The sequence below is a fragment of the Protopterus annectens genome, chromosome 6.part0 (assembly GCF_019279795.1).
Source record: "Protopterus annectens isolate FY-2018-M chromosome 6.part0, PAN1.0, whole genome shotgun sequence".
Classification (NCBI taxonomy): domain Eukaryota; kingdom Metazoa; phylum Chordata; order Ceratodontiformes; family Protopteridae; genus Protopterus; species Protopterus annectens.
In genome coordinates, this window is record NC_056737.1 from 676,885,831 (window position 1) to 676,909,938 (window position 24,108).

The 24,108-nt window shown below is 38.8% G+C and overlaps 1 protein-coding gene across 5 annotated transcripts in view; it reads right to left on the reverse strand.

Annotated features, from left to right (window-relative positions):
* Window positions 1-24,108, reverse strand: part of GPR132 (G protein-coupled receptor 132) — a 921,399-nt gene that overhangs the window by 548,188 nt on the left and 349,103 nt on the right. For all 5 annotated transcript variants that reach the window (XM_044074364.1, XM_044074363.1, XM_044074365.1 and 2 more), the window contains one exon: window positions 11,415-11,802. The gene's annotated coding sequence lies outside the window, so the exon portion shown is untranslated. The remainder of the gene's footprint in view (window positions 1-11,414; window positions 11,803-24,108) is intronic.

Here is a 24,108-nt window from a genome sequence, read left to right on the forward strand (position 1 = left end):
GCACAGCATAGTAAGCTAATCACTGCAGTGCCTCCATCAACAGAAATGTATCCAATCTCACCAGCTGTCTCTGGCACAGTGTCCTCAGAATAACTCATGTCGCTGGATTCAGGAGTTTTTCAAAGTGCTTCCTTCATCTTCTGACAATGTTCCAGTTTGATGTCAATGTTTTTCCATCTATGCTGAAAGCAGCATGGGTCATTGCCCTACTTCTCTCGAGTCATCATACAGTTTGCCACACCCTCAAAGGGCATTTTCTTTTTTAACTGCAGTGCTGACACTTTGCCTCAGTTCTATATATGGCAACATGCCCGTAGGGAAGAAGGACTCACTGAATCGACAAGTCCAATTCAATCTGAATGTATGTGGTTGGAGTCTTACAGGTTCTTCCACTAAGATATGTATTTTATACTGATGGTGTTATGTTAGGGAATTGCCTAAGATGGAGGGGGAGGTATTTACATGTGTACGTCACTCTCTCTCTCTCTCTCACACACACACACACACACACACACACATGCACGCACATGCACACGGAGACAGACAGACACACGCACACACACACACACACACACACACACACACACACACACACACACACACACACACACACACACACACTGTTATTTACCCCACTGTGTACTTTTCTCTATGAATCATGTAGGGTGTTTGTACCAATCCCGCTCTGCAGTGCACAATAACTAGATCACAAAGAACTGAAAAACTCCGTTGTAAACTGGGATTCTGAAAAATCTTTCTTAAAAATGAATAAACAGGTTTGGTACCCATCCTAAGCAGCCTTCTGTGACTTCATATGAACAAATTGAATGAATTTAACTAGGTCACTATACATACTGTGAATTACACTTTGACAAAACATTTTTAATTGAGGGGGAATGTTTTTGCTGCCAGACACGATGGCACTTAATTATACCTGTTACTTAAGAAAGATCAGACAGTCTTGCATGGCTTACTGCCTGAAGTGCCAAACCTGTTAGTTCGGTTTCTGCATTTGGACCAACTAGCACAACAAACTCTGTACTTTCTTTCGTTGTTAAGTAATGAACTATTGTAGTGAATGGTTTACTCTGTCTAGTCCACTGTCTCATTTTCAAATCAATGTACATTCTGATGACCTTCTTACAAGTTCACAAAACTGCTTTGGAAATTTGACATTCATATTTTCTTCTTCTTCTTTCGGCTTTTCTCAGTCAGAGGTCGCCACAGCGGATCACCTGTACGCTCATGATTGGCAGTGGAGTTTTACAGTGTCAGGTTGCCAGCCCAGTGCCCGACCTTCGACAGAAGGCACACACACACGCACTCACGCCTAGGGCCAATTTAGAGTGTCCAATTATCATTTTTAAATTATGGAATAAGTCTCTACAAACTATCAAATTACTGATAAATTCCACTTAGAGGATGCTACTTAATCACCTCTGTACAAAATTGGTCTTGTGTGTAAAATTCAGGAATTAATTAAAAGTTAATTGATTTACTAGTTTCCTTAAAGCACCCTTATTTAACTATTCTCTTTCTTCTCCTAGCATTGCTGTTTCCCTGGCAAATTGTTCTGTCTGTCTATTTATCTATCTAAATTGTTAATATGACAAAACACTGATCACAATGAATTAATTTCAGGTTCAGTCCAAAGATAAATTAAGGATAGCAGAAACAGATCTGCAACAATTCCATGGTGAAAGAAGAGTAAACAATGCATTAAAAATAACAGCATACACAACATGTGCTACATACATTACATTTTCGGTATTTACAACATAATGACCAATAGAAGCTGTTAGAGAAACATATTCTCCAGGATATCAATACATAGATGGAGTAAAATGTGGGATACAAAGTAAGGGAGAAGGAGTTAAGATGGGGGGGGGAGATTTAACTCTGAAGTACAGTAACAGATTTAAAGGATGGGTAGATGAAAATAATTAATGGAAGTTAGGTAACATGACCAGAAGGGAGCTATTTGCATTTGTCTTGTTTAAAAAGAGTTGTTTTTAGCAGGGCTCAGAACAGAAGTAAGAGATCAAATCTTTGAGAGGTGTTGAGAAAGACTGCAATATTTGGGTCAAGAACAGAAAAGCTGAGCTTTGTCTATCGGAGTTGATTAAAACTGGGCCCAAGTGTTTTTTCAAGGGCTTTTCATAACATTTTCTAATAAGAGTGCTACTTTTTTAGAATCTAATGTTCAATAACTTCATCTATACACATCTGTCTTATGGAAAACAAGTCTATTGAAGTGGACAAAGCCAGTGAAGAAAGAGATTTATGTAGTCCTGGCAATACATTTTCACATTTTTCTGATATACAAAGGACATATAACTTGAAAAACAACAAGCCAGAAAGAATTCTGTTACAATTTGTGCCAGTCTTTGGGGGACAAAGGAATAAAACAACTGAGAATCCTTTCTAATATCTTTAGTCCTGACGACATAATGCCTCAGCTAACTGTAGATATCCATCTAATGGAACAAGAATTACCTGTGATAAAGAACTACCTGTGATTGAAAGAGCCCCTGTGCAACATGGAAAGCTCCACAGATGACTAGGGTTTGTTCACCCTGCCTCCCACCAGGTTAGACAAACCCATCCTCCCCTGTTAGTTCTGTGAGGGACTAGGACCACTAAATGATCCCAGGTGTCATGGGCTGCAGTCAAGCTTTTACCTCTCTGTGTCACCAGAGACGGCTTGATAGCTTTCATAATTATTGCATTGCCAAAGTTTCACAATGTACTAATTGCAGTTCTTCTTCCATTATGGTTGTGCAGCCTATAAACCTTCATTAGCTTTAGTTAAAAACAAACATGTAAGTACTCTTTTTGGAAGAAGGTACAAATTCACTGCGGAGCAGCAGCATCAGTAGTCTGCTATTGTTATAAGATGAGCAATAAATTCACTAATTATCTGTCCCTAAACCTGAGGAATCGAGTTTTCAAGCATTCATTGTGTACATACAGAAGAAAATTACACATAATTGTGAAGTACCTATTAGAAATTCAATGTATTATTCCATCAACTTTCACCAAAAAGAAAAAAAATCTAAGTACAGTTTTAAAATTTATCTCAACATTGGAAAGAAAGGGATATGAAAAAAATGACATTGTCCTGTAAATTCACAATATTACATATTCCCTCTACAGGATTATACAAACTTCAGACTCGTATTTTAATAACACTCTTTTCCCTTGTCAAACTTTATATCACCCTTAACTGGAAGGACAGATCTCTACTCACTTGGAATGGATTTAAACAATTTGCTACCAAACACTTACTTGCCTTCAAATATCTGAAATACACTCAAAGACTTGGTACACACTTTACTGAATATTGGGGTACTTTACTTGATATCTTTCCAGCTTAATCTTTGTTAACTTATCAATTTTGTTGGACATAAGGCATATCTGTACATTATTTGATGTATAGAAGTCTATATTACTTTCATTGGTTTGGTTGTGCATTGTCTGTTACCATTTTGTACAGCATTATTAAAAATTGTTAATAAAAAGATTTAAAAAAATATATACATCTCGACATATCCTGTTCAAATAGTAAAACACAAAAGATCAACCACCACAGCTGACTAAAAAAGTATTTATTCAAAAAGAACAATTGTGGATTTAATTTGTCTGCTTAGGCTTTTTTTAAGAATGTGGACATGTACGCTTATAAAGTCAGAAGAAGCGGCTTTTTGCTGTGAAAGTGCTTACCATTGTTCTTTTTCAATAAATACTTTTTAGTCAGCCATGGTGGTTGATCTTTTGTGTTTTATTGTTTAACATTTGTGGATTATATTGACCTTTGCCCACTGGTACTCACTATTTTATTCATATTCTGTCCAAATGTTGTTCTGCAAAATGTCAGTAAAGAGCTATAAACTTATACTGAAGAGGGACATCAACAGACCTTCCTAGAAACTGCATTCTACAAAGCTACAGTTGCATTATATTTGATTTTTGTAAGAGGGTTATGAAATTTTTGCTCAGGGTGCTGAATGCAATACTTCTCCACAAAACTTGAAAAACTTGGAAAACTTACTGATGCTCAGGCATGCCACAAATCCAAATTTCTTTTGAATTTATAATGTACAACAATGTTAGCCAGTTGGTTTGTCTATGTACCAAACTGAGAGCTTTTTAGGGCTCCTTATTGAAATGTTGGCACTCAAAATGCAAAGTGCCAAAAAGCTGAAAAAAAAGGCCAAAACCCCAGACAAGAGCAAACATCGAAAATGCTCTTTTCCTTAAAACTTCTTTTTGTACCCCTCATGTGTGAGCCAAGCCTCCCACCCCCCAACTTATATATGCCAAGTCTTAGATTGCCATAACTCACAGAAAAGAGAATATCATGAGAAATGGCATCTCGGACTTATTTATGTAAGTCCATTCTTTTGGCCATTCAGTCTCCGCTTTCCAGAGTCACTCTAGCTGCTCCCAACATTTCAAATGGTTACCATAATTTACTGTTTATTAATATGCCCTTTGCGTACACAAAACTGAGCCATGTTAGCATTTGGGAAATTCAGGCCATTGTGCCTAAACATTAAATTTTCCTGTTCCACCCTTCTGCTTCTCTGATAAATTGTTTTGATTACTCACACCTGGATTCAGCCAATCATAAGCATAAATGTTGTTTTGTTAAAATGGAATGCTCTACACACTGCTGTTGGTTTAGAATGCTGGGTAAAAGCTTAGACCTGTTCAGTTGCTCACTAAATAAGTATAACAAAAATAGGAACAAGGGTTCAAGGTAGATTAAAAAACTGACCCAAGTATTTCAATCAAAAAGTCATCAATTTCAAGACTTTAGAAAATAAGCAACTATTGCTAAAAAAAAAAAAAGAGTGAATTTTCAGCTAGAAAACTAAAAAAGTAGTTCAGAGTGCTCCAACTAAACATAAAAAGGACATATCCTCTCATCCTGATAGTACAATTTCTACAAATATGTTTCTTCTCAGAACAGACCTCTTAACAATGTTGGGCCTCATACAAAATATGAGTAGGTATGCAATCCATTTCTTATGACAAGAGTTGTTCAGTGTTTGTGATTGTAGCTGTTGATTCCAAGATAAATAGGTATATATATATATATATGTGTGTGTGTGTGTGTGTGTATATATATATATATATATATATATATATATATATATATATATATATATATATATATATGAATACACACACTACGAAAACCTTGAAACACACTTGTGCAAGTGATTACTTCCCCGAAAAAACAAAATCGTAAAAATCCAAACAATGTTCAAAACAACAAACATGGTAATGACAATAATTCAATATTATCGACACTGACCAACTTACCTGGACATCACGTGATTTCCTACTAATGTTTTGCAGGGGGACAAGCCCCCTGCACGCCAGAAGGGGTTGTCGATGGATGGATGGATGGATGACTTGTGTCTCATCAATAACCAAAATCAACATGCTAGAATTACTACAGCATAAAGTTACTGAAATAATTATTCTTGTAAAAACCTGGATTACTTAGCTAGGTTACAACTATTCAACTTGTACAGAATCAGAGCTCTATCATTTGGAGGAATTTACTTTTAGCATACTAGGTTTTCAGTGAAACGACCTTTGAAGCATGTTTGGTTTGGAAGCGTACACAAATCAAAGAACTCTTAAGCATGGGTGGTTTATTGATTTATTTTTATTCCTATAAGACATAACTTCCTTATGAAGATACTTCCAAGTTTGTGGAATAGGATCCTGTGGGAATAAGAGCTTCCAGTTCAATGAGTGCATTCAAAAATAATTTCCACATTGGGGACATCAGGAGGGTTTAGCTTAACAGAGATGATCATTTCCTGAATACCCTAGGGCCCAAAAACAGCTATAACAAAAACATGTCAACCTATGAACCTGCATCTGTAAAACACTGACATTCCACCGTAACTAAAATCATAAATATTTCTACAGAAAACTAAAAGGTTCAGTCACTCAGCCTGCACCACCATAAAAATCCCTGTAATAACAAGTATAAAAACGTCCATCTGTCTTCAGTGCTGAGCTGTGTACAAATTGTAAGGCTCAGATGGCAGTTTGTGTGAAATCTGGAATTCAGTACCCCTTTGAACATTTACTAATAAATGCTTAAGATCACTTGAGATGGAGCTTCATATAAGCATGTATTAAATTTAAAAAAGCACAGACATTTCAACAAGACATGTTAAAAGTTATACCAGCGCTTTGGTTACACCTTCAAGGTGCGAAAGAATGAAAGAAGCACCAGTACGACTTTTGACTTGTAAATTCATAAAATAATTTTAATGCTCTAAGCTACCAAAATGCTAATTATTTCAACTTGTGAATTTCATTGGCAGTGATTTGTTTTTGTTTTTGTTCAATGTCATTTCAATATGGCCGTCTGAAAATTTCCATGACATTCAGTTTATGTAGGGAACAGGCCTGTGACAAGTCTTCAGATAAGAAAAAGAAATGCATATCCAAGACATATTCATAATGAGTTGGCATTACAGCCATCCATTCATCTCAGCACGGCAGTCTGCAAATTTCCATTACATTCAGTTTACATAAGGGACACTTATGACCCATCTTCAGACTATAAAATGAAATACATGTACAAATAGCCATACCTACTTGGCATTACAGTCATCTGCCTGTCTATCGATCCATATATCTTAAATATTCACTTTATCAATTTCTGGACCACCAGGAGGCAGAGCCTGGGATGCTCGTCCAACTTTGTGAAAACAAACACACACACACACACACACACACACACACACACACACACACACACACACACACACACACACACACACACACACACACACACACACACACACACACACACACACACACCTAGAATCAACTTTAGGAGCACCCAACCTACATATTTGAAATGCATATCAGTTCTTTCATTGCCTAATATACAGCCAAGTATCAATGTTTCTTGTTTTGAAAACATTAAGAAAATCTAACATTACAGTAAATTCTCATCTGCAGACAACATCAAATTAAAGTCAGAGAGGCCTATAGAAACTGAAAGTTATATTTTTAAAATATCCACATCTCTGATGTGATGTGGGAGAAAAACAAATCTTGTAATAAAATTCCACGTTGACACAGGTAGGACTTCCAAACTCCATAACAAAGGTGTGAAATTCAGGAACAAAGCTGAAGTAGCATGCATTTGAGGAAATAATGCTAGTTGCTGCACTAATTCTAACCCAACTGACATAGCATCATAAGTAAAAACTAAAAAATATTTTTTTACAAAAGCAATATTTTCTGCAAATGGGACTATGCCACCACTAAAATGCTTGTATCAAAAATGGCAATATGCCCAGAAAACATTAAAGTTAAATTTTATTATGAAAATGTGTTAATCTAGTGAGAATAAGGTTAAATAAGAGGACAAAACCATAGCCCTATATAAAATCTCAGCAGCTGAGAGGCATGTCAGTTGTGAATGTAATATAGCTACAGATTATAATCTCAACTTTCTACAAAAATCTGTACTTTAAAACTAAAGTGTTATACATGTATGCTCTGTACACTCCATTCCCTTCTAATTTGCTTCCTGAAATTGTGATTCACACCATATTTTCATGCCTGCTTTTAAATGAATACACTAACAATACAATGTACAGGCTTGTTCTCCGATTCAGTAAAATCATACATTTGATTCCTCGTAGGTTAACATCCTTTGGAAGGACACAACAGGATAACCATGTTTTTCAAAACTGTCTGAGTGCTGCAAAGGAGACAGACAGTTATGAGAATTCTGCATTAATCACTGTTATATGAACTTAATTCTTTAATCTCTTAATTTTGAGTTAGTCAGTAAACAAAGAACATTTCTTAGAATATACCATTCTTCAAATTGACCATAGCTATCCATTCATGCCATAATCCACACTGTCCAAATCACATATACCACCTACACAATGTGATGCACACAAACCAGAATTTTATTATGCTCAACCACGTCAAATGTACCACCTGCACATAAGCCAACATCTTCAGCATGCTCAAACATGTCACAGGTACCACCTGCACAATGTGTTGCACATAAAACAGCATCTTCAGCATGCTCAGCCATGTCACAAGTACCACCTGCACAATGTGCTGCACATAAACCAGCATATTCAGCATGATCAAACATGTCACAGGTACCACCCACACAATGTGATGCACATAAACCAGCATATTCAGCATGCTCATCCATGACACATGTACCACCTTGTAGAATGTGCTGTATATAAACCAGCAACTTTAGCATGCTCAAACATGTCACAGGTACCACCTACACAATGTACTGCAAACAAATCAGCATTTTTATTATGCTCAACCATGTCAAATGTACTTCCTGCACATAAACCAACATCTTTACCATGCTCAAACATGTCACAGGTACCACCTGCACAATGTGCTGCACATAAACCAGCATCTTCAGCATGCTCAAACATGTCACAGGTAGCACCTGCACAATGTGCTGCACATAAACCAGCATCTTCAGCTTGCTCAAATATGTCACAGGTACTACCTGCACAATGTGCTGCACATAAACCAGCATCTTCGGCATGCACATGTGCAGCACATTATGCAGGTGGTATCTGTGACATGTGTGAGCACCCCGCCAGAGGTGACAACATATTGGACCTGGTCATCACCAACATGGGTGATCGGTGTTCCACACCGGAGGTCAACCCCTCACTGATTAGATCTGATCATAAACTAATCGCTCTGGATATCCACATTCCGTCCACACCCCTGGTCAAATAAACCACCGTGAAAAACTTCTCAAAAGCAAACTTCACGTTACTTAAGACCGAAGTGGAAAGTTTCAAAGCCCCCATGCTAAAGGATAACACTGTCCAAGCTGCAGCATCCTTTACAAATGCACTCTACGGGCACCTACAAGAATGCATAGACTGTGCTATCCCAAGCAAAACCAAGATTCACTCCTCCAAGAAAAGAAAACCAGTCTGGTGGACCCCTGCCATAAACAAGCTGTACAATAGAAGGAGGAAACTAGTACAGAAAAAAGTAAAACCCCAAGAAGGGAAGACATCCCTGATCAGTATCAGCAAGAAACTACGATCCCTCATAAAATCATCCAAGGCTAGCTTCGAAAAAAAATTGCCAAGGACTCCAAAGATAACCACAAGGAATTCTTTAGCTACGTCAAGAATCAAAGTGGTAATTCTCAGATCTATTCGGAGTTAGTGCAGAATGGCACAAAATACACTGAACCGAAAGATATCACCAACATACTGGCAGAAAGGTTCAGTGCAAACTTCACCCCCTCTCACCCCAAAAAGGGCCCATAACCATACCAGAAGAATGTAGTGCCCCTGAAATCACAGACACTCAGGTTAAAACACCCCTCCATATAGCCAAAAACACAGCATCAATGAGACCAGACAATGTCCCAGGCTGCTTCCTACACAAGCTCAAAGATGAACTAACCCCTCACCTAAACACACTGTTCAAACTCAGCCTCTCCACAGGCTATGTCCCCATAGAGTGGTGCACAGCAATGGTTATTCCACTCCACAAAGGTGGAGCCAGAACAGACCGCTGGAACTATCGCCCTACAAGCCTGACTAGCTTGATCTGCAAGGCTATGGAGCACATCATCATGGAACTCATTAACAGAGACATTGGGAACCTCCAAACACTGGACCCTACCCAGTTCGGCTCTGTTAAGGGCAGATCATGCCTCTTAAACCTGGTGGACTTTTTTGAGACAGTTACCAAGGCTATAGATGAGGAAAGATGGTCCACACAGCCTACCTAGATCTCGCAAAGGCCTTCGACACCATTTCCCATTCAGGTACTATAAACATGCTCACCAGCCTGAACATAAACCCCTACATCACACGATGGGTTGCCAGCTGGCTCATGGACAGAACCCACATGGTAAGAGTTGTGGGAGCTAGGTCTGACTCTAAACCAGTTACAAGTGGTGTTCCCCAGGGCTCAGTCCTAGGACCCCTCCTGTTCAGCATATGTGTCTCAGAGGTACAGGCAAGCACAGGAGGTCTACGGCTGACCAAGTTCACAGACAACTGCAAACTAAGGGCTATAATTAACTCTCCAGCTGACACAGACATCCTCCAAAAGGGTCTCACTAAGACAGATAGTTGGTGTCAAAACCATGGCCTCAAGCTAAATGCCACAAAGTGCAGTCATCCCTTTGGAAAAAACATAGTACCCACAAACTACCACATAGGTGGTAGCCCCCTAAATACGGAAGATGCAATAAGGGATCTGGGGCCCAAGTAGACAGTAACCTCTCCTTTGACAATCACATTGCCAAAGTGGTTAGAAAATCCTTCTATGTGGCCCACCTAATCACAAAAGGGTTTGCATCCAGATCAAAGGAGGTCATTGTGCCCCTCTACGCATCACTCATCAGACCCATCATAGAGTACAACGCCCCATTTGGGATGTACTTTACAATGCACCTGCAACAGCTGGAAAGACCACAGAAGTGCCTCACCAAGAGGATCACTGAACTCAAACAGATACCCTATGCTCGACTGAAGAAACTCCTGCTGTACTTGGTTGCATACTCCTACTCAGAGGTCATCTCTGCCTAATATACAAGGCCATGTCCAACCCAGAATTGATGGACATGCTCCACCTAAAGAAAACTATATCCCTCAAGCCACATGCTCTAGGGATCTAAACCACACCACAACAATAAATTGGACATGCTGGAGGGATAGACTCCTGTCCCAGAGACTTCCCATGCTCTGGAACAGGATTCCAATCTACATTAGGCAGAGCTCCTCACTAACCCTCTTCAAGAGAAACCTTGACGAGTGGATGGGAAACAGAAAGTATACCCCGGGGATCACTTCAATGGCTCTGCTGGACAGAGGTACACAGAACTAATCTAAGGGGGTGGCAAAAGCCAACACTTTCTGGCTTGGCTTATAAATGCCTTCGGGCAGATAGCCTAGTACCTACCTATGAACCTATGCTCAAATATGTCAAAGGTACCACTTACACCATGTGCTGCACGTAAACCAGCATCTTCATTATGCTCAAACTTGTCACAGGTTCCATCTGCATAATGAGCCACATGTAACCTAGCATGTTCAGTATGCTCATCCATCTCACAGGTACCACCTGCATAAGGTGCTACATAAGCCGGCGCCTTCAGCATGCTCAACCACGTTATCTGCCTTGTCCATACTTCTCCAAACTGGCAGGTTATGTCATCTAAGCAGCTACTGAAATTACCAAAAGTACTACAAAAACTGCACTTTATGAATCAGCAATGCTTGAAAAAAAATTCAACAAAACAGGAGTATAAGCTGCACCTCAACCACAAATTGTTGAAACACTTTAGGAATTTTAAAAATTCCTCAGCTTATAAAGAATAAAATCTATGACCTTACCTTGACTTTTTCTGCAGGTCTGAAAGTTAAGACTTCCACAATTTTCGGTCATCAAATTATTCAGGACACCACAATACTCCTTTGTCAATTGCTTGCAGTTTTGTCATGAAGTGACACAATAAACATGATAGAAGCCTCTAACATGTTAAAAATGTGACATTTTTTCCACACGTTTTGATTTTTACACCCAGTTAGAAGACAAAATAAAAGGTGATGTGTCACTGTTCTTTTAAATAATATTTTCTTATGATGTTTAAACAAAGTTCATTTGAGCTCTCTTCTTCATCACACGTAGTTACTGATTTTAACAAACCTCTTTTCAGCCAATGTTTGGTATGTTCACAAATCATCATCAGAAGACATTCACCATATGAAAGCACTTATAAATCTGTTGATTAGAAAAAAAACAAATGTTTACTGTTTATTAAAGCATACAGAGTTGGCTTTATTACAGCCCTATTACTATGTTAAAAGACAAACCCATTCTAAATATATCTTCAAATTTAACAACATCCAGAAATATAATTTGGACTGAGAAATTTCAACTTTTCAAAGATACTGCCAATTTACAGCTGTCAAAAGGGAGGCCACTAAGTTGCTTTAGTCTCTACTACCATGATGAAAAATTTCATTATGGATGCCACCACATATGTAAGTCCCATATATATATATATATATATATATATATATACATATATATTTACAATAAGGCTCATTTTTTGTCCTAACCCATTAAGAGTAGCAAATATTGTATCTTCTGTATACTACGTTGGGCTTGCAATCAGTATATTTATGGCTGCCCAATCGAAAAACACCATGTTAAGATGATCACACCTAAAAACTACAAATACCAAAACTTGAACTATCAAATTCCAGAATTTGAAATGGTCTCCACTCACAACCGCATCCACAGAGAGGTGTACAGCATCTGATGCCTGCTGTCCCAAGTTACAGTTTAGCCAGATTCCATGTACAATCCAGTACCACTGGTGGGGGCACGTGCATGGATATTGCTCTATCCCAAACTATGCATCATGGTCAGTGTGCACAACTCTTATATTACTGCAAAATATATTTACAAATACAGTGGACAGAGCTTGATCAGCTGCCTGATTCACTACTGAGAGAAAATGAATTGTCTGCAACCTTAAAAATGACAAAGCAATACACAAAGTTCTCCCAAAATCAGAGCTGATACCCAAGAAAATGTAAATATGTGCAGATCAGCAAAGTTACTCAATATTCAGATGCAAGGACTTGCTAAAAACGTAGGTATATGCAAAATTAAAATGAAATAAATGGGGGTTAAATATGTTTAAGTACCAGGTGATTTTTCTTAGAAAATTTAGGGAAGTCAGTCTCAGTTCATCTTGTCAATCAGATTGTCAAACTTCCAATATCTCAAAGTGCTGCTACGTTGAAACAGGTGAGTGTGGACTGGGAGGAGGTTAGTGTGCGTGTATGAGTATAAACCAAACAGAAAATTAAAAAATTGCAACAAAAAACAACTGAAAAAGTGACTGAAAAAGCCTTATCATAGATGAAAGCATTTACTGAATGTTCTGTTTAATAAATTTTGCTTATTGGTTTTGCTTTTTTAGTCACTTTTTCAGTTAGCTGTGTGTATGAGTATGTTTAGGTGTTGAAACAAAGATAGCAGGTAGACATCACTGAAAGAAGCCCAATATAGATGAAACAGACTTAGGTAAAATATGGGTGAACCACCATAGAAGAGGCAAGTAAAAAAAAAAAAAAACAAATAAAGTGAACAGTAAAACTTCATTCCAACAGACAATTAGGGATCTGAAGAAGGCTCTAAGCCGAAAGCACTCATCCAGTACCTGAGAATTTGATTGTCTGTCGGAATAAAGTTTTACTGTTCATTTTATTTGTTTGTTTTTTATTTGCCTCTTCTATGGTGATTCACCCATATTTTACCTAGGTGTTAGAGTAAGGATTGGGTGAGGGTAAATGTATTGTATGTTTGCATGCATGTGCATATTTTGGAGTTAGGTAAGGGGTTAGATTTCATGTCTGCAGCATGTGTTGTGTGTATTTGTGTGTCTTGTGTAAGGGCAATGTTATGGGACATTTTTTGTTTAATGCAAGGTGTATGGGGATAAGGGGTGGGGGCAAGATTAGGGTTAAAGCGCATTACCGAGGTGATGCAGGGGAGCCTCAATTTTGCTTACTCATATGATTTAAATAGTAAAAGCATGTTATCACATACAGGTTACTTATTAACCCACTTATTATTAAACTGAGCTACACTGCAAATGTTGTGTGGCTGCTGTCTTGGTTGGTAATCCTGGGCTGAACATGAAATAGTCCATGGGATCAGTATTCTACCCCAGTTAACAAAGAAAGAGAAATATAAACAAATAAATAAATAACTACATACATTTAAAACAAACCACTTCCAATTCCCCTTCATACTTCAGCACCTCCAATCGCATTACAACTCTATTGTTAGAAAAGCCCATCTCTCCCACTGATGGTACATTTTTAACCATTTTGTTTTTTTGTCTTTTACCACATACAGCTTCATATGCCCTACATATAATCATATTCACCCTTTGGTGCTTTTCTATTTTTATATGCATCAGTTTCTCCTTTTTCCTTAGTTTGAGCATCAAATGAACAAAATCTTCAACTCTTTCAATTTATTCTTCCAGGTTTCATAATTACTTCTTCTTTGGGTATAAACTTCAACCTACTTTTGAGAAGACTGCATACCTCAGAATATTTTCTACACAGAGACCAAAAACCTTGCCACCCCATAATATTGTATAAGTTCTTACTTTGTATTCAGAAATATATCTGACATCTTGAAGAACAAAAATTGCTACAATTTGTTTAAAAACGAAGAATCATATATCAAAATTTTAAAATTGTTCTGAAAAGAAAATAGTTAACTCACTGAGGCAATGGTCATGTGATTTTTTTAGTAACTTATTTAAAGTGTATGGATAATTAACAACTTGGTCTGATGAAGTTCTAAGTAAGGAATGAAAGCACATAGCAGTTGTTGTTGTCTGCTTTGTCCATTTATGGATATTTTACGTGTTAGCTGATTAAAGTTTTATACATTTTATTCGTTGTAGATCAATTATTTTTATTATTAATTTTTTGTTGCTGCCAAAGTGAGCTAATTCTTGGGGCTTTTGTAGTGAAATTAAAATCTCTATTTCCATGGCTCAAGAGCAACTAATTTTCCCCATTCTTTCTCAAAACAACAGCATAAGACACACCTGTTACAGTAGGAAATACTCTGTCCAACTTTATTCTCAACACCAATCTCTTCCATTCTGCGGCATCCCCCGGCTTCACTGTGCAATTCTTCAGGGCCTGCCTTATTTATCCAATTGGCTTCTATGCATTCCAATACTGAATTCCATGAAACAGTAGCTCCTGAATCATCTTACTCTTGAATAAGCCTCAATGGTAAATCTGCTAACTCAACAGAAAGAAGCTCCATAAATATAATCAGATCATCACTTTCTTTGTCTGCAGATTCATTCCAAGCAGTAATTTCCACATTCTCATCTAAACTGCAAGTTGAATTTGTTTCCTCTGTTACAAACATTAAGCAATTCTTTTCTCAGCTACCATTGCCTCTCCTCTCTCTCCTAGCAGCCTACATACCCATACAATTGAAAAGAGTAGGGGAATTCCCCCAACAGCCTGGCCAAATATACCATAGTCCACATGAATTCCACATAATCTAGCCTGAAAATAGACTGCAAGTCTAGTAGGACCAAATGAGTCAGTAAAACAAACAGATAAATGCATACATACCCAAATACATAAAACAAATTTCCAGGGTGAAACTGACACTATTAGACTAGAAACAGTACAGTGCTGTTGCCAGTTTCAAATATCTAATGGTATCTTTTGGCAAAATTCTTTGTGTCACGCAATGAACATTGTGGACTAATACAGTTGTCGATATTAAATTAGCTATGCAGTGGAGAGGTGACAGTATACCTCAGTCAGTGCCCTCTGCACTCTTTAAATTCGAGTCACACAACTCTATCTTGACTATGGACTAATTACATCTAGCATGGGCTATAAAAGCTTACTTCACAACTCATTAAATTTCTTAGTAAATCAGACTTATGGCCAAACTCCTCCAGTGCACCATACACCCCTCTGACCTTTGCTCCCTTGCAAACTTTCAAACTTTATCAAGAGTCTAACGTCTGGACTTTCCTCACTTCATAGCATTATTACATACACATTGTCACATCTATTAAATATGCAAGTATTAATACCTATTAAATATGCAAGTATTCGTTGAGCTCTACTGTCATTCTTATTCTTCATGACTAAAAAGCAAAGGTAAAATAGGTCTTTAAGGAAGCATATACTACACATGTCGGCTTTATCAGAACATCACGTCAAATCCTATTTAATAATATCTCACTGAAACCTTCAGATGTAACATCTCCAATATAAGATGTTAACTGTAATAAATTGATACAAGTTAATTAAAATAACACACCCAGAACCACAGTTAGGTCTTCTGGTATCCTGGCTAGTTCCACAGACTTGTACCCACAACCCAGAGATGATTATGATAAAAAAAAGTCTTCTTTACTTCTGTAACTGTAGTAAGTAAGTAGCCTGCTACAACTAACAAGCACCTAACTATAGTTACTAGCACACTCTGATCTTTAATCACAACTGTGAATGCAGAATTGGCGTTGATTTATGAAACAAAGCTATCCTCATAGCTTCTTAAATCAGTGCCAGTACTGACCTCACGCCCTTTTGATATGTGCTGATAGTATTCCCTAACAGCTTGCACCTGGGGCAGCTGCCATGCTTGCTTCACTCCAGTTACAGCTCTGACTACATCCCATATAGACAAGTCACCACATCAGACTACTTCCTGAATTGCTCACAGCTGTAAATTATCTTCTCTTCTTGCCTATCCACCTCATTTTTTTTTATTTTGAAGAAACATCAGTTATCTGTCAGCCATGACTCAATAAAAGTTCACCACTGTGTTCATATGTACCACAGCTGATGTTTGTAATAATCATCTCTTTCACAAAAAAATTCTTAAATCTAGGAATTGTTTTCATTAATAAATCAATACACCATTTTCATCTGGAAAAATTTTATTTTTTCTTGATTGTGTGCCACTTCTTACACAGAACCTTAAAAATAGACTATATTCAAAAGTAAAGAATATGTACATGAAAAAAAAACATAAGTACATAAACAAAGGCAGGAGACTGCTAGTTTATCATAAAACAGGAAGTGAGCAAATCAAAGTAATATCAATAATTACTGGAAGAAAAACACAATAGCGGTAGTGTTGTTGCCTCACAGCAAGAGGTTCTCCTGTTCGATTCTTGGCTGGAGTGCCTTCTGTGTGGAGTCTGCATGTCCTCCCCATGGTCGAGTGGCCTCCGAAAGACATGCGTGAATGGGCGTGCCTTCGCTGAAGGTTGGGCGTCGGGCTGGCAACTCGGCACCATAAAAATCAACTGCCAATCATTAGCGGACCGGAGTTCCGCTGTGGCGACCGCTAACCGGGAAAAGCCAAAAAGACAAACTGGAAGAAAAACACAATGGAATAAATGTTCACCTGCTGCCAAAGAGCAATCCACTAGTAAATATACAGCTGACCATAAAAAGTCTGAGAAGTGGTGTTTGTGAAATTAGCATCTAATCTAAGAATTTTGCTTGAATCAAATGTGTATTTCGGCTTTTAAATATACTGTACCTATATACTGTACCTCAACACAATACTTCTGTTTAACATATCAAATCACCCCTTACTGCAACAAGTAAAACATAAAGGAGTACAAAGAAACTGGCTTTGGGGATGTACAACTCTAGAAAAAACGGACAGTTCAACCCTTCCATAGCGGACTTAAAAATCCATCTGGAGTTACAGACTTGAACTGGAGGCCAAACGTTTGGAAATAGAATCAAGAGAGAGACTGAGATGCCTGAGAGCAAAGAAAATGAGAAACTGAGACATCTGGAAGCCAAAGAAAATGAGAAACTGAGACATCTGGAAGCCAAAGAAAATGAGAAACTGAGACATCTGGAAGCCAAAGAAAATGAGAAACTGAGACATCTGGAAGCCAAAGAAGATGAGAAACTGAGACATCTGGAAGCTGAGGAGAATGATCGACAGAGACGACATGAAAAGGAGATGCTGACTCTTCCCCAGGGTCATGGAGGTGATGGGGAAGGGAATAATGAAACCCCAGAAGCAACAAAGGTCAGTGAATTTCTTCCACAATTTACAGAGGGTGATAATTCTGACAGTTTTATTCATATGTTTGAAAGGGTATGTAAACAGTATAATGTTGACCATGGGCTCTGGGTATGGTTCCCGACCCCCTTACTCCATGGTAAAACTGCAATTGCTACTTCTAAACTGTCTGATACTGACTGCTTAAATTATAATACAGTTAACACCTGAAGCTTATAGAAAAAAGTTTTGTGAGCATAGACGCAAGGCAGATGAAAGTGTGTGTGAATATATTGCTGAGTTAATCATTTATTTTTGTAGATGGGTGAATAATATAAGTGACACCCCACCACTAGCCCAGTAATCAAAGAGCCTCAATCCTCACCACTAGCACCAATGGGTGATGTATATTGGGGAAGATGACAGGTGCACACAGTATTTCCAGATGCAGTTGTCTGCATCAAGTGAAGTTTCCCTTAAGAGCACACGGAGACCACAGTCAGTCCGGGGCTGGTTTCTTCCTCTTTCTCCAGATCCCCAATAACATTTACCACTGGCATAGCTATAGAGTTGAGATCTCAGCTGAGTGACCAAGCCAAGACCTCAGTACAGTTAATCTTCTTGTTTCTTCTTAGATGATCAGTCTACAATTTCCACCAAAAAGGGTGTGCATTAGAAAGGTATAAATAAACCATACAAAATCCAGTTTCTGTTGGGATTAATTCATAAATGAGCTTCTTGTACTATGTTTTTAAAAATAGCCTCTGCTGTCTCAGCCTATTACACTCTGCAAAAATGACCATTTCTTACAATCCTTGCAAATTTATTTTTCAAAGCTTCCCGCAAGACAGCAGATGGACAAAATCGACGATCTGTCCTTCACTCTTTTCTTCCAATTTCTAAATCCACTCTCACCAGAAATGGCTAACTGTTTAACTGCATTTCATTAGAGCATGAAGCAAGTGTTTATAATATACATTGCTACTGGCATGTACATTTTTTGTTCTGCACTGCTAATAAGGCTACCAGGTAAATTGCTTGGTGTATATTAATCATGCCTGAAAAAAGGCATGATAACCAAATTCGAACATTTAACCAGGCTGTTCACTATGTCACTTGATACATGTTCTAACTTTTCAAATGCCAGCACAAATGAGCCTGAGCTTTCCAGTAAAGCAAAATACAATATTCTGACAATACACTTAAATTTTTTCATTATAAAATTCAATTAAAAGAAACTCAAAAAAAACTCATCAAGTAAATATGAAATACCATGTCTACACAGATAAAATGCAGCTGATTAAAAAGCCTATTTTACACTGACAGCAAGGTGCTTAGCAGATATCAGCTGCAGGAAGTTGCTCATTGTTTGTTTAAACATTTACTAGAAACATACCTCAGATATGCATGAACAAAAACTGACCAAGCATGCTTAAATGATAACCGCAGCAGTTACTGTAGCTCTGTTCTGCTCATTTTATCTTCTTCCTCTAACAACTAACTGTGCTGTTGCTGAGGCAACCTAAATCAACTTACACATGTGGAGAAAAAAATCAAACTCAAGACAGACTGCCTATCAGAAATTCAAGACCAGTAAATTAAAAGTCCCTGAACTGAAGAAAAAAGCGATTGTCATAGAAATACAATGAATCTTGTGATGATGTGAAGTAGTGCCAGCAATGCCCGATAGAGTAGGGCAGTGCATGTGTAACATATGCCAGCATAGCTAGTTGGAGTTTTGTAAAGAATTTTATGTCATTTGTATAACAAACTGATTTGTACAGATGCTTGTGTTAAAAGTGTATTTATAAATCTGCTTGTGTTAAAAATGTATCAACAGTGGGTACTGCTGGACAGAAAAGAAATATACATTTACATCAGGCTGTACTGTTGTAATTGAGGAAATGTATACACGTTAGCAGAGGATGCAGGAAGGGAAGAACTCAGCCCAGCTTACCTTAAGAAAAACAGCTTTAAATTAAATGACGATTTAGGCCATAAAGACTTTATCTCACAGGCCTGAATGTAGCCAGAGACGCAATGTCTGGTCTGGGATCCTGCTGTTATTCGCCTTAGTGGTGCACTAATTGCTACCCTGGGGTGCCAGAGAATGGCTGGTTAGTCTCTATAAGAAGGATGAAAGTAGTGGATTTGTTTTACAGTCTCCAGATGCCTTAGCAAAGCTCTAGGTATGTACTGTGACACATCTGTACTAGATTCTGGTTCAGCTTCTAGTCAGGCGGGTAGTGTGGGAACCGCAGAGTCAGGTGAGCAGATGTGATGTCATTCTATAGCCAGCACTGAAATTGTATTTAGATATTAGTGACAGATGTGATAAGTGTCACTCAGCACTCTCTCCTGGACCTCACAGCAAAGACACTCATCCAATTCATGTTGCCTTGGTCTAGCAAGTAAGTAGATAACAGTAATTCTTCAGTCAGTTAGATTAGTTAAACATTGTTTTTCTGTAACTGTATGATAGCTGTGTTGTTTTTATATATCCTGCAAATTGAAATTCTGGTGTTTATTATAAAAAGATATTCAATATTTTCATGTTTTCTATTTTATAATTTATTATTAAATAATTCTATACCTTTCATTGTGGCTGGTCTTTTAGAAAATAGTTTAACCCTGGAGAGTAACTGCATTTATTTGGTGACACTGTGGGCTTCATGCTCCTGAAAGTCTTGTTGCTTGGCTGACACTAACATTTATATAAGTATTAATTAATTGTGTACCCTGGTAAGGGCCTTAACGTAGCTGGCTGTTGGCAGTGAATCTACCTTATAGTCTGGGCAGAGGGGGCATAGCTGGTGAATCTGTGCTAGCCTTCCCCAACAATGTACGTATGTTTGTTTGTGTGTGTGTGTGTGTGTGTGTGTGTGTGTGTGTGTGTGTGTGTAAAAATCAAATCTCAAAGATTGTGTGTCAGCTACTTGGAAAAGGGACACAGAGCACTGGTTTCTGCAAAGATAAAAGTGGAGTCTTACTTAGGGACTGGAGAGGAAGTCTAGACTCAGGTCTGGATGTGCTCCCTGTATGCTCTTAAGGGAAATTGTGCTTGGTGCAGACAACTGCATCTTAAATTACTATGGTTTTAAGTGAACGTGCCCCGCCAGTGTCAGTGTTGAGGCTGGAGGCTCCTTGATTACTGGCCCAGAAAAGGAGAGTCACATATTGGTGAGCAGTGGTGTGGATATTAATTGAAGTTCTGTAGCCTGTAAGCAGTTGTCACTAAAGGTCTGTGTGCTTCTAGTAGCCACAAAGTAAGCAAAGAGTTTCATTTTTCACAACAGTTTTATTTATTTTTTGGTAGTTTACTTTAGTCAGGGAAAGCAGGCAAGGATGTCAGCAGAGGATTATGGCAAGCTGACAGTGAACAAGTTGGCTAAGGTATGCAAATACATCCTTGAGTTTAATGCAATATTTGTATATAAGATTTAGGTATACGAGTTTAGAACAGTATCTGTTTGAGCTTAGTACTATATGTATATACATCCTACCTTTATTACTAGCCTTTAGCTACATATTGGTACATCTGTTCATTACTATGTTTCATATTGTATGTATAGCTAATGTTTGCTGCAGTATGCATTATTTGCTATTGTTATGTATATTCAATTGTTCTTCATGTACTCTGCTGCTCATTTATTGTTCTGTGGAGCTTTTCTCCCCGGGCCTCCATTGAAAAAGGGCCTGTGTCCGGTTAGAATTTACCAGTAAACAAATGTAAGCAAATAAATAAATAATCCAAAGGGCTGGTGCATGCCAACCTGACTAAAGAGGAAATATTTTCATCCTTAACTTCAGCTGCAGCACGGACTAGCAACCAGGAAAACAGTCAGTCTGGTGATGGGGATGTGCAGCCTTCAGAAACGGGACAGTTTACATTTTCTTCAGAGGATTTAAAAACCCATTTGAAGTTACAAACTTGAACTGGACGCAAGACTTTTAGAATTAGAATTGGTAAGGACAGCGGCATTTGGAGGCTGAAGAAAACGAGAAGCGGCATCAACATGAGAGGGTCATGCTAACTGTTCAACAGGAGCTGGAAGTAATGGGGAAGGGAATAACCGAACCCCAGAAGCAACAAAGGTCAGTCAGTAAATTTCTTCCACAGTAGAAAGAAGGTGATCATTTTGATAATATTATTCATCTATTTGAAAGAGTATGCAGATAATATGATGCTGATCAAGGGCTCTGGGTACAGTTCCTGACCCTCTTACTCCATGGTAAAGCTGTAACTACTGTTTCTAAATTGTCTGATATTGATTGTTTAAATTATGACAAGGTGGAATGTTTCAAGTTAACACCTGAAGCTTACAGAAAAAAGCTTACAGAGACATAAGGCAGGTGAAAGTGTATGCGATTATATTGCTGAGCTAAGCACTTGTTTTCATAGGTGGGTGAGTGGGTGTCAGGTCACCTCTTTTGAACGGTTAGCAGACATTTTGGTGAGGGAGCAAGCTATTAACACTTTGTGTAGACTAGGTGTGTAACTCTGCAGATGAGCTGGGAAGAAAAGGGATCTCTACTTGGCAAGCAGGGCACCACTGCATAAGAAAAGGATACTCAGTGCTGCACATGGACATAAGGGAACCAATGGTGGGCAGCCTAAACCACCCCCAACAGAGTCCACCAGTAACAGGGGAAGCCACTAGTTCAAGTACATGGCCAGGATCAAGGCTTAAATGTTTAAATGTAACCAGAGGGGACAAGTAGCATACAAATGTCCACTGAAGCAAGGTGGGAGACAAAATGTGGGGTAGCCAGCAAGTGGGAATAACAGTATGCCAGTGGTAAGTTTTCTGGAGACAACAGGGGTACCAAACTATTACCAACGTCTGTATCCTATCTTAGAGGGGGGAAAACAAGCAACTGCTAAGAGAGACAGTCATTGTAAAGCCTGCAGTGGTTAAAGAGGAGCAATATTTGCCTGAGCAGTCTTTTCCAGTCAGAGCTTTAGGAGGGTTCCCATTCCAAATATCTTTGGCCAGGGTTCACCTTCACTGGAAGGGTGAATAATTAAGTAAGCAAGTAGGTATGTATGAGGAAATCCCTGCAGATATCTTGATAGGGAATGATTTTGATACTGTAGTACCTTGTCTGCATGCAGTTACACACACAGTCAGGACAGGCACATGTGGGTCTGGTAGCCTGTGGGAAACCAAGATAGACCCCATGCCTGAAGCTGGGGCAGGTGATGTGGCTATTTCAGGGAGGGAGCTACCCTGCAGCAGTGAGCCTGTAGGTGAGCCACAGCTGCTGATAGGTACCAATGTTCCCTTAGACAGGGTGACCACAAGGGCAGAAATGAGCGATAGTACTCAGGCTGACACAGTGAGGCACCACTGTCAGAGGATACCAGACAGTGTGGAAGGGGACCTGGGAAGGGTCGCAAAGGTAGAGTTGAGACAGACTTAGCTCTCAGACCTTACACTATGAGGCTTGAGGGAGGTAGCTAAGGAGGCATCTGATTCTCAAGGAAAAAGGGAGTCTGTATAATCTAACAAAGGGCTACTGTACAGAGAGTAGACCCCTGAGGGAGGGCTAGAGGGTGACGTAGTACAGCAGTTGATAGTGCCTAGAGCCTACTGTCTCACACTTCTAGCCATAGCCCTGACATTCCCTTTGTAGGTCAAATGGGCATAAAGCATACCAAGAAACGCATTATGGAGAACTTTTATTGGCCTGGTATTGCAAGGAATTGCATATCATTCTTTAGCTATGTTCACAACCTCAAAGGCAATACACAATTGTGTGCAGAGCTCATTGTAAATGGAGCCACTTACACTGAGCCAGAAGATATAGAAAACCTCCCGGCTGATGAATTCAGCTACAAATTTCTCCCCTCTCCCCCTCAATCTTCCCTCAGGAAATATCATAAAATATAACCCCCACACTATCACTAGGGAAGAGGTCCTTAATGCTCTCTCTGAGACCAAGGACACTGCATCACTGAGCCCAGACAATATCCAAGGATGCCTTCTAAATAGCATGAAACATGACCTATCAGGGCCTCTGGAATAACTATTTAACTGTAGCCTCAAAAAAGGCTTCATGCCTCATGAATGGAGAAAGGCAACAGTCATCCCTCTGCACAAAGGTGGGCCAGCTACAGACCCTGGAAACTACAGATTCATACGTCTCACTAGTCATATATGTAAAACCTTGGAAAGAATTATCATGGAGATGATCAACAGAGATATAGTAAACCTCCACACACTGGAGCCAACACAGTTTGGTTTTGTCAAGGGTAGATCATGCCTACTCAACCTGGTGGACTTCTTTGAGGTCGTCACCAAAGCAATGGATGAGGGCAACATTGTTCACACTGCCTAACTTGACCTGGCCAAGGCATTTGACACAATACCCCACTCAGGGATTGCTGTTAAACTCAATAAGTTAGGTACAAACCCGTATGTCACCCAGTGGATAGCCAATTTGCTCAAAGACAGGACCCAGAAAGTTAGAATT